A 13,966-nucleotide genomic window follows, 5' to 3' on the forward strand; every position below is an offset into this window, starting at 1 on the left:
ACCATAGATTTGAAATTAAACAAGTAAGAAAATTAACTTACATAGAGCTTGTAAGCTCTCCTTTGGCTTGAGGAATTGAGGGTTCTACTCTTGTTTGAGGATTAGGCCAAAAACAATTGAATTATTAAAAAATTTAATGTAAATGGCTCAGGACAGGAGCAGAGTAACAGTGCATAAACACCATTAAGCTTTTACAAAGGGGGAGGCTTCTATTTATAGGAAAACGTTAGCCTCTAACCAAGCAAATTGATTCTAGAATTTTCCAAATCAGTTTGGTCAATTTTTGACCATTTTTGGGTCAATTTAGCTTACTTTTTGGATCTAGTTGAAATAGAAGAGAGGAGAGATAAAAATATCTCACTATTTCTTAGTTTAAAACTCCTCCACACATGTGAAATAGGTGCCTCCTTCAGAAGGGGGGAGATCCCCACACTGAGGTGTCAAAAATGCATCATTTCCTCTAAATATCTCTTAATTTTTAACTAATAAACCTTGTACTCAGTCAACTCTTCATCTTATGTGAGCATTTACTCATTTTTAGGGGTTTTTCTTTTATTCTTCAATTTATCTCCTCCCTACATTTGGATTAATCTTATTGGTCCATATGAACCTTAATTGGACCATAATCCAAAAATTTCTAAAAATGGTCCTTTTTACCTATTTTCAATTAATTCCAATTGCACATTGGAAAGTTTTTTTTGAATTTTTATTTTAGGGGAAACCATTTTCTAAAGACACTAGGAGGATTTTTATATCCAAAAATATCTCAATTTTGAATTACCTTCCTCTAGACATTTTCTTTCTCTAGGCCAAAAATAGGGTCAAACAGGATCTTTCTTTTATTTTAGAGAGGGGAATAATTATAAGATCAGAAGGAGAGGTTCTAATACCTGCACACCTCAAAAGTTGGAGGGAGGAATCTTACATCCTACCCCACTTAAAAAACACGAGATGTCCTCATCTCGCAAATTAGAGGACAACTCTTTCCCTTAAGATCCAACTGATTCTGGGGTTCCTTATAGTCTGGTGAACCCAACAGAATCTTGGAAAAAAGATCCCTTATATAGAACTCATCATTAGATAACAATTCTTTCAGATCATATCATTCATATCTTTAACACAATAATGATCCATTAGATAAAAATTTCCATCTGAACAGTCCTCCATGGGAATTTTCAATTATACAGATTTTTAATTTGACATCCCTTAACTTGATCCACTGGGTCAAGTGTTAACAGTAGCAATCTGTCAGCACTATCCAACTAATCTCATAGTGATTTGTTGAAGTCATTATCGTCATTCCAGTTACGAACATCATCACAAGGACTCGTCCCATTCATCCTCATTGTGGTTTTTCTGAACTTAACGCTTTTCAACCAAAACTCAGGAGTTATCATTTTTCAATCAGAATCCAAATAAACTCATCAGTTCTCAACTGGAGTTTTTAAAATCATATCAACCACATTCGAATTCATCATCTGGATAGCATTTTTGCTTATAATTTCAAGTCTTAGATTTACTCGTATATACTGCCATTATAAAGAGCTGCAATTATACCCTCAATATATACAGAAAGTCATGGTCCTTGGAATTATAACATAAATACCACCATGTCTAGGCCTCAAGCAAGTCAGGGATTCCATGCAATTGCGGTACTTCCATCTGAAGACCCAATTACTAATTTATGAATTTCAATCTGAATATCAATTTGTATGAATTTCATCACACAATTACAACCTTTTACTGCTACTTCATAAATTTTTGACATTTTTGGCTTCTCGGTTGATCCACATTAGCCAATTTGTGGTACTTTCATCTGAAGACCCAATTACTAATTTATGAATTTAAGTGTGAATATCAATTTGTATGAATTTCATCACATAATTACAACCTTTTACTGCCACTTCATAAATTTTTAACATTTTTGGCTTCTCGGTTGATCCACATTAGCCAATTTGCTCTGATACCAACTGAAAGATCCCTATCCCCACCGTGCAACAAATTCAGGGGTGGAAGTAGCACTTCTTGTGAAGGGCAGGGTCCCTCACTCGAGGCCTTTCCCACGGATATCTAGACAAGAGACTAATCCCTTGGTTCTTCCAAAAAACTGAACCCGGAAAAGCTTCCCTTGCCCGGAAAGCACGGGTGATTCCACCAGGATAAATTTACTCTAACGTAGTCAAAAGCTTTAACTAACTGAATTGATCTGACTAAACCCGTAAGTCACATTGTCAGATCAAGGAAAGATTACACTTGGATAGAGAGCAACGCTTTTTTCCTCATTGAGAGGCACAGCTATTGATTCTTTTCCATAGAACAATTTCTATTCGGGATTTACTTCATCTATCGTACCATAACAGAATTGAGTCTCATTTTAGGGATCCATCAGTCCAACCTAACCCCATCGAGCCTCGTGGGTTAGCCAACCGCCCAACCACTGTAGTGAAGGAATTCATTTAAGAATTTGGTTAGGTTTTGTCTCGGGTACCAGGGAAAAGAGTTCCCAAGCTCCCTAGAGCTGGATATTCATGCAAACTTAAAACTAGTCATGCACCACTTACACACCCGATATGAAATTGCCTTTTTTATAGAATCAGCTATCTTTAAAACAATCATTTAATGAAACCATAGTGTCACAGATCATAATCCTCCAAAATGCTCGGTTGAATTCTAATTTCAATTTTTTCCTTCATCGGTGTACCTATGGCATCATTGGCAACCAGAACGCTCACCACCTGTCCACTCAGGGGCCTTTTCGATAGTTCCTAGCTCATAGCATGCTATTGCGGTACTTTCATCTGAAGACCCAATTACTAATTTATGAATTTCAGTGTGAATATCAATTTGTATGAATTTCATCACACAATTACAACCTTTTACTGCTACTTCATAAATTTTTGACATTTTGGCTTCTCGGTTGATCCACATTAGCCAATTTGTGGTACTTTCATCTGAAGACCCAATTACTAATTTATGAATTTCAGTGTGAATATCAATTTGTATGAATTTCATCACATAATTACAACCTTTTACTGCCACTTCATAAATTTTTGACATTTTTGGCTTCTCGGTTGATCCACATTAGCCAATTTGCTCTGATACCAACTGAAAGATCCCTGTCCCCACCGTGCAACAAATTCAGGGGTGGAAGTAGCACTTCTTGTGAAGGGCAGGGTCCCTCACTCGAGGTCTTTCCCACGGATATCTCGACAAGAGACTATTCCCTTGGTTCTTCCAAAACTGAACCCGGAAAAGCTTCCCTTGCCCGGAAAGCACAGGTGATTCCACCAGGATAATTTTACTCTAACGTTGTCAAAAGCTTTAACTAACTGAATTGATCTGGCCAAACCCATAAGTCCCATAGTCAGATCAAGGAAAGATTGCACTTGGATCATAGATACCAACGCTTTTTTCCTCATTGAGAGGCACAGCTATTGATTCTTTTCCATAGAACAATTTCTATCCGGGATTTACTTCATCTATCGTACCATAATAGAATTGAGTCTCATTTTAGGGATCCATCAGTCCAGCCTAACCCCATCGAGCCTCGTGGGTTAGCCAACTGCCCAACCACTGTAATGATGGGATCCATTTAAGAATTTGGTTAGCTTTTGTCCCGGGTACCAGGGAAAAGAGTTCCCAAGCTCCCTAGAGCCGGATATTCATGCAAACTTAAAACTAGTCACACCACTTACACACCCGATATGAAATTGCCTTTTTCATAGAATCAGCTATCTTTAAAACAATCATTTAATGAAACCATAGTGTCACAGATCATAATCCTCCAAAATGCTCGGTTGAATCCTAATTTTCAATTTTTTCTTCATCGATGTACCTATGGCATCATTGGCAACCAGAACGCTCACCACCTGTCCACTCAGGGGATTTTTCGATAGTTCCTAGCTCATAGTAGCCCGTAATATTTTCACTTATAAAAATCAAAATGGAATCTCCGTTGAAGATCAGTAAGATCAACCAACAGATCCATATAAAAGAGCCATGGACTCATCCATTGAGGAGGACCAGCAAGGTCAATCAACGAGATCCATGCCTGAATTCAGAAAACAACTCTTACTCCTTGTTCCAATATCTTCCTCGACGCACGTGTGGGTATCTTCGGCGACCGAGAGCCCGAGCACCGTATGGTCAGCAGCCTCTAGTCACCTAGTGCTTCACTCATAGGCCGCTTCCTTGGTCCCTCATCCACCGTACTACCGGAAGCTCACGGTTTAAATTGAACCAATGCTGGTCACAAGACCTCGGCCGACCTTGCTATGCGAGACATCCTCCATTGACTCTCCATTAGCTGTTGCAACTTTATCAGATTAGGTCTCCACGACCTCATTCACAAGACGGTCAAAATGCTTCCCCAGCATTCTTGACATAAAACAGTCATTTAAAAACATGTCATAAATACAGTTTCTATAACAAACTCTCGTCTTTCCATATTGTTCCACATCAATTCTCATTTATTTCATATGTATTCCCATTCTCATCACATCATTTTCCATCTCATCACATCTTTTCTCATTTATCTGCATCAGATCTCATCCACTCGCATCTACCCATCCACATCTCATCACATCATATTCCTTCACATCACACATGACATCTATCTCCATTTACATCGCATCGCATTCATTCATATCCATCACATTCATTCGTTCATATCCACCACATACATTCTCATAACTATCCCATCACATACATTCTATCTACATTATATCACATCGCTTCTATCCACATCATATCTCATTCATACACATCTCATCTCATTCATCCACATCCATCCAATCATTCACATGTCTTCTCACATCTATCCATACATTCATATCTATCACTTCACATCCACATATATTCATGTCACATCACATCACATCACATTCTTTCACATACACATCTATATCCATTCTTTCACATACATCCACATCCATTCTTTCATATACTCATTCACATCCATTCTTCACATACACATCCATATCCATTCTTCACATACACATTCACATCCATTCTTTCACATACTCATTCACATCCATTCTTCACATACACATTCACATCCATTTTCATCACATACATTCACATCCATTCTTCACATACATTCTTCACATACACATTCACATCCATTTTCATCACATACATTCACATCCATTTTCATCACATACATTCACATCCATTTTCATCACATACATTCACATCCATTCTTTCACATGCTCATTCACATCCATTCTTCACAACACATTCGCATCCATTCTTTCACATACATCCACTCACATCCCATATCATTCATTTACATCCTGATCCACATGACATCACATCTCATCCATTCATTCACATCTATCTGATTCACATCACATCTATTCACCTCACGTCTCATCACCTCTATTCACATCACATCCATCGTCCATTAATTCACATCTATTTTATTCACATCACATCTATTTACCTTTCTCATCACCTCTATTCACATCACATCCATCCATCCATTCATTCACATCTATCTGATTCACCTCACATCTCATCACCTCTATTCACATCACATCCATCCATCCATTCATTCACATATATCTGATTCACATCACATCTCATCACATCTATTCACCTCACATCTCATCACCTCTATTCACATCACATTTATCTATCCATTCATTTACATCTATCTAATTCACATCTCATCTCATCACATCTATTCACATCACATCTCATCACATCTATTCACCTCACGTCTCATCACCTCTATTCACATCACACCCATCTGTCCATTCATTCACATCTATCTGATCACATCTCATCACATCTATTCACCTCACGTTTCATCACCTCTATTCACATCACATCCATCCGTCCATTCATTCACATCTATCTAACTCACATCACATCTCATCACATCTATTCATAGAATTTAAACATAGAATTTAAGAGAATTCTAATTTTGATATAAAAATTCTTTATGCATCTATTTATGCATAAAAATCAATTTTAATGAGAATAACACTTTTGAAATAAAAATAATTCCTTTATGCATATTCCTATGCATAAAAATCAATTTTAATGAGAATAACACTTTTGAAATAAAAATAATTCCTTTATGCATATTCCTATGCATAAAAATCAATTTGAATGAGAATAACACTTTTGAAATAAAATTAATTCCTTTATGCATCTTCCTATGCATAAAAATCAATTTTAATGAGAATAACACTTTTGAAATAAAAATAATTCCTTTATGCATCTTTCTATGCATAAAAATCAATTTGAATGAGAATAACACTTTTGAAATAAAATTAATTTTCTAATGCATTTTTCTATGCATAAAATCAATTTTAATGAGTAACACTTTTGAAATAAAAAAATTTCCTTTATGCATCTTTCTATGCATAAAAATCAATTTGTATGAGAATAACACTTTTGACATAAAAAAATTCCTTTATGCATCTTTCTAGGCATAAAATCAATTTTAATAATTAATATCAGTGATATCGATGCATATTCATAGATAAATATGTACATGGAGTAATCAAAATATTTCTTTTAGATGCAAAAATGGTGGGAATTACTCTTTTCGAATAACATAAAAACAATCTTTCTTTCCCACAAAATTCTAAAAATTTTTGCCATAACCTCCTTTGTATGGCTGACCATTTCTCATTTTTATCATTCTTTAATTGACTTAAATTAACCCAAATTAGAATCATAGAACTCTAATCTACACAATTTTCTCAATTCAAGAGAGTAAACAATAAGAAGAGTTAAATTAATCCTTTAGTTAATCTTTCTAGGATTAACAAAGGCTGGAGTGTAAAGAAGAGAAGAGGGTGGCCTTTTCATCAAGGCATAGCATTTGAATTTAATTCAATTTATTGCAAATCTTAAAATCAAGAAAACCATAGATTTAAAATTAAATAATTAAGAAAATTAACTTACATAGAGCTTGTAAGCTCTCCTTTGGCTTGAGGGATTGAGGGTTCTACTCTTGTTTGAAGCAAGAGTGGCCACCAATTCACTTTGGAGAGGATTAGGCCAAAAACAATTGAATTATTAAAAAATTCAATATAAATGGCTCAGGACAGGAGCAGAGTAACAGTGCATAAATACCATTAAGCTTTTACAAAGGGAGAGGCTTCTATTTATAAGAAAAAGTGAGCCTCTCACCAAGCAAATTGATTCTAGAATTTTTCAGATTAGTTTGATCAATTTTTTTTACCATTTTTGGGTCAGTTTAGCTTACTTTTTAAATCTAGATGAAAATATCTCATTATGTTTTAGTTTAAAACTCCTCCACACATGTGAAATAGGCGCCTCCTTCATGAGGGGAGATCCCCACACTGAGGTGTCAAAAATGCATCATTTCCTCTAAATATCTCTTAATTTTTAACTAATAAACCTTGTACTCAGTCAACTCTTCATCTTATGTGAGCACTTACTCATTTTTGGGGGGTTTTTCTTTTATTCTTCAATTTATCTCCTCCCTACATTTGGATTAACCTTATTGGTCCATAGGAACCTTAATTGGACCACCATAATCCAAAAATTTCTTAAAATATGGACCCTTAAGCTAAGGTCCTTTTTACCTATTTTCAGTTAATTCCAATTGCACATTGGAAAGTTCTTTTTGAATTTTTGTTTTAGGGGAAACCATTTTAGACACTAGGAGGATTTTTATATCCAAAAATATCTCAATTTTGAATTATCTCCCTCTAGATATTTTCTCTCTCCACGCCAAAAACAGGGTCAAACAGGATCTTTCTTTTATTTCAGAGAGGGGAATAATTATAAAATCAGAAGGAGAGGTTCTAATACCTGCACACCTCAAAAGTTGGAGGGAGGAATCTTACATCCTACCCCACTTAAAAAACGCGAGATGTCCTTATCTCGCAAATTAGAGGACAACTATTTCCCTTAAGATCCAACTGATTCTGGGGTTCCTTATAGTCTGGTGAACCCAATAGAATCTTGGAAAAAAGATTCCTTATATAGAACTCATCATTAGATAACAATTATTTCATATCATATCATTCATATCTTTAACATAATAATGATCCATTAGATCAAAATTTCCATCTGAACAGTCCTCCATGGGAGTTTTCAATTATACAGATTTTTAATTTGACATCCCTTAACTTGATCCACTGGGTCAAGTGTTAACAGTAGCAATCTGTCAGCACTATCCACTAATCTCATAGGGATTTGTTGAAGTCATTATCGTCATTCCAGTTACGAACATCATCACAGGGACTCGTCCCATTCATCCTCATTGTGGTTTTTCTCAACTTAACGCTTTTCAACCAAAACTCAGGAATTATCATTTTTCAATCAGAATCCAAATCAACTCTTCGGTTCTCAACCAGAGTTTTTAAAATCATATCAACCACATTCGAATTCATCATCTGGATAGAATTTTTGCTTATAATTTCAAGTCTTAGATTTACTTGTATATACTGCCAGTATAAAGAGCTGCAATTATACCCTCAGTATATACAGAAAGTCACGATCCTTGGAATTATAACGTAAATACCACCATGTCTAAGCCTCAAGCAAGTCAGGGATTCCATGCAATTGCGATACTTCCATCTGAAGACCCAATTACTAATTTATGAATTTTAATCTTAATATCAAGTTGTATGAATTTCATCACACAATTACAACCTTTTATTACTACTTCATAAATTTTTGACATTTTTGGCTTCTCGGTTGATCCACATTAGCCAATTTGTGGTACTTCCATCTGAAGACCCAATTACTAATTTTATGAATTTCAGTCTGAATATCAATTTATATGAATTTCATCACACAATTATAACCTTTTATTGCTACTTCATAAAATTTTGACATTTTTGGCTTCTCGGTTGATCCACATTAGCCAATTTGCTCTGATACCAGCTGAAAGATCCCTGTCCACACCGTGCAACAAATTCAAGGGTGCTAGCAATATAAGTAGCACTTCCATTACTAGGGGCAGGGTCCCTCACTCGGGGCCTCGCCCACCACGGATATGTGAACAAGAGACTAATCCCTCGATTCTTTCAAAATTGAAGTCATTATCGTCATTCCAGTTACGAACATCATCACAGGGACGTCCCATTCATCCTCATTGTGGTTTTTCTCAACTTAACGCTTTTCAACCAAAACTCAGGAATTATCATTTTTCAATCAGAATCCAAATCAACTCATCAGTTCTCAACGGGAGTTTTTAAAATCATATCAACCACGTTCGAATTCATCATCTGTGGATAGCATTTTTGCTTATAATTTCAAGTCTTAGATTTACTCGTATATACTGCCAGTATAAAGAACTGCAATTATACCCTTAGTATATATAGAAAGTCACGGTCCTTGGAATTATAACATAAATACCACCATGTCTAGGCCTCAAGCAAGTTAGAGATTCCATGCAATTGCGGTACTTCCATCTGAAGACACAATTACTAATTTATGAATTTCAATCTGAATATTAATTTGTATGAAATTCATCACACAATTACAACCTTTTATTGCTACTTCATAAATTTTTGACATTTTTGGCTTCTCGGTTGATCCACATTAGCCAATTTGTGGTACTTTCATCTGAAGACCCAATTACTAATTTATGAGTTTCAGTGTGAATATCAATTTGTATGAATTTCATCACATAATTACAACCTTTTACTGCTACTTCATAAATTTTTGATATTTTTGGCTTCTCGGTTGATCCACATTAGCCAATTTGCTCTGATACCAACTGAAAGATCCCTATCCCCACCGTGTAACAAATTCAGGGGTGGAAGTAGCACTTCTTGTGAAGGGCAGGGTCCCTCACTCGAGGCCTTGCCCACGGATATGTGGACAAGAGACTAATCCCTTGGTTCTTCCAAAACCGAACCCGGAAAAACTTCCCTCGCCCGGAAAGCACGGGCGATTCCTCCAGGATAATTTTACTCTAATGTAGTCAAAAGTCTTAACTAACTAAACTGATATGACCAAACCCGTAATTCCCATAGTGAGATTAAGGAAAGATTGCACTTGGATCATAGAGACCAACACTTTTTTCCTCATTGAGAGGCACAACCGTTGATTCTTTTCAATAGAACAATTTTTATCTGGGATTTACTTCAAGGCTATCGTTTCATAATAGAATTAAGTCTCATTTTAGGACCCATCAGTCCAGCCTAACCCCAGCCCCGTGGGTTAGCCAACCGCCCAATCACTGTAGTGATAGGATCCATTTAAGAATTTGGTTAGGTTTTGTCTCGGGTACCAGGGAAAAATCCAGATATTCATGCAAACTTAAAACTAGTCACACCGCTTACACACCCAATATGAAATTGCCTTTTTCACAGAATCAGCTATCTTTAAAACAATCATTTAATGAAACCATAGTGTCACTGATCATAATCCTCCAAAATATCTCGTTGAATCCTAATTTCTAATTTTTCCTTCATCGATGTACCTATGGCATCATTGGCAACGAGAACGCTCCACCACCTGTCCACTCAAGGGCCTTTTCGATAGTTCCTAGCTCATAGTAGCCCATAATATTTTCACTTATAAAAATCAAAATGGAATCTCCGTTGAAGATCAGTAAGATCAACCAACAGATCCATATAAAAGAGCCATGGACTCAGCCGTTTGAGGACCAGCAAGGTCAATCAACCAGATCCATGCCCGAATTCAGAAAACAACTCTTACTCCTTGCTCCAATATCTTGCCCGACACACGTGTGGGTATCTTCGGCGACCCACAGCCTGAGCACCGTATGGTCAGCAGCCTCTAGTCACCTAGTGCTTCACTCATAGGCCACTTCGTTGGTCCCTCATCCACCGTACCGAAAGCTCACCATTTAAATTGGTCAAGACCTTGACCGACCTTGCTACGCAAGACGTCCTCCATTGACTCTCCATTAGCTGTTGCAACTTTATTAGATTAGGTCTCCACGACCTCATTCACAAGATAGTCAAAATGCTTCCCCAGCATTCTTGACATAAAATAATCATTCACAAGACAGTCAAAATGCTTCCCCAGCATTCTTGACATAAAATAGTCATTAAAAAACATGTTGCTTCCCCAGCATTCTTGACATAAAACAGTCATTCACAAGACAGTCAAAATGCTTCCCCAGCATTCTTGACATAAAACAGTCATTAAAAAACATGTCATAAATAAAGTTTCTAATCACATCATATTCCTTCACATCACACATCACATCTATCTCCATTTACATCGCATCACATTCATTCATATCCATCACATTCATTCGTTCATATTTATTTCATCACATTTATTTCATATGTATTCCCATTCTCATCACATCATTTTCCATCACATTCATCTTTTCTCATTTATCCGCATTAGATCTCATCCACCACACACATTCTCATAACCATCCCATCACATACATTCTATCCACATTATATCACATCACTTCTATCCACATATTATCTTATTTATAACCATCCCATCACATACATTCTATCCACATTATATCACATCACTTCTATCCACATCTCATCTCATTTATCCACATCCATCCAATCATTAACATGTACGACTTCTCACATCTATCCATACATTCATATCTTTTACTTCACATCCACATATATTCATGTCACATCACATCACATTCTTTCACATACACATCTATATCCATTCTTTCACATACATCCACATCCACATCTATATCACATTCTTTCACATACACATCTATATCCATTTTTTCACATACATCCACATCCACATCTATATCACATTCTTTCACATACACATCTATATCCATTCTTTCACATACATCCACATCCATTCTTTCACATACTCATTCACATCCATTCTTCACATACACATTCACATCCATTCTTCACATACACATCCATATCCATTCTTCACATACACATTCACATCCATTCTTTCACATACTCATTTACATCCATTCTTCACATACACATTCGCATCCATTCTTTCACATACATCCACTCATATCCCATATCATTCATTTACATCCTGATTCACATGACATCACATCTCATCCATTCATTCACATCTATCTGATTCTCATCACATCTATTCACCTCACATCTCATCACCTCTATTCACATCACATCCATCCATCCATTCATTCACATCTATCTGATTCACATCACATCTCATCACATCTATTCAACTCACATCTCATTACCTCTATTCACATCACATCCATCCATCCATTCATTCACATCTATCTGATTCACATCACATCTATTCACCTCAACACCTCTATTCACATCACATCCATCCATCTATTCATTCACATCTATCTGATTCACATCACATCTATTCACCTCACATCTCGTCACCTCTATTCACATCACATCCATCCATCCATTCATTCACATCTATCTGATTCACATCACATCTCATCACATATATTCACCTCACGTCTCATCACCTCATTTCACATCACATCCATCCATCCATTCATTCACATCTATCTGATTCACATCACATCTCAAAGGATCTTAGCCTATGGGTCCAGATTTTTAAAAAAAATTAGATTATGGTCCAATTAAGGTTCCTATGAACCAATAAGATTAATCCAAATATAGGGAGGAGATAAATTGAAGAGTAAAAGAAAAACCCCCAAAAATGAGTAAATTCTCACATAAGATGAAGAGTTGACTGAGTACAAGGTTTATTAGTTAAAAATTGAGAGATATTTAGAGGAAATGATGCATTTTTAACACCTCAGTGTGGGGATCTCCCCTCATGAAGGAGGCGCCTATTTCACATGTGTGGAGGAGTTTTAAACTAAAAAATAATGAGATATTTTCATCTCTCCTCTGTCTTGTTTCAACTAGATCCAAAAAGTAAGCTAAACTGATCTGAAAAATTCTAGAATCAGTTTGCTTGGTTAGAGCCTCACTTTTTCCTATAAATAGATGCCTCCCCCTTTGTACAAGCTTAATGGTGTTTATGCACTGTTACTCTGCTTTTTCCTATAAATAGAAGCCTCCCCCTTTGTACAAGCTTAATGGTGTTTATGCACTGTTACTCTGCTCCTATCCAGAGCCATTTACATTGAGTTTTTTAATAATTCAATTATTTTTGGCCTAATCCTCTCCAAAGTGAATTGGTTGCCACTCTTGCTACAAACAAGAGTAGAACCCTCAATCCCTCAAGCCAAAGGAGAGCTTATAAGCTCTATGTAAGTTAATTTTCATACTTGTTTAATTTTAAATCTATGTTTTTCTTGATTTTTATGTTTTACAGTAAATTGAATTAAATTCAAATGCTATGCCTTGATGAAAAGGCCACCCCCTTCTCTTCTTTACATTCCAGCCTTTCTTAATCCTAGAAAGATTAACTAAAGGATTAATTAAACTCTTCTTATTGTTTACTCTCTTGAATTTAGAAAATTATGTAGATTAGAGTTCTATGAATCTAATTTGGGCTAATTTAAGTCAATTAAAGAATGATAAAAATGAGAAATGGTCAGCCATACAAAAGAGGTTATGGCAAAAATTTCCAGAATTTTGTGGGAAAGAAAGATTATTTTTATGTTATTCCAAAAGAGTAATTCCCACCATTTTTACATTTAAAAGAAATATTCTGATTACTCCATGTACATATTCACCTATGAATATGCATATTCACCTATGAATATGCATGGATATCCCTGATATTAATTATTAAAATTGATTTTATGCCTAGAAAGATGCATAAAGGAATTATTTTTATTTCAAAAGTGTTATTCTCATAAAAATTAATTTTTATGCATAGAAAGATGCATAAAGGAATTATTTTTATTTCAAAAGTGTTATTCTCATTAAAATTGATTTTTATGCATAGAAAGATGCATAAAGGAATTATTTTTATTTCAAAAGTGTTATTCTCATTAAAATTGATTTTTATGCATAGAAAGATGCATAAAGGAATTATTGTTATTTCAAAAGTGTTATTCTCATTAAAATTGATTTTTATGCATAGAAATATGCATAAAGGAATTATTTTTATTTCAAAAGTG

The sequence above is a fragment of the Cibotium barometz genome, chromosome 27, assembly GCF_041138505.1.
Source record: "Cibotium barometz isolate CiBa-2024 chromosome 27, ASM4113850v1, whole genome shotgun sequence".
Lineage (NCBI taxonomy): Eukaryota > Viridiplantae > Streptophyta > Polypodiopsida > Cyatheales > Cibotiaceae > Cibotium > Cibotium barometz.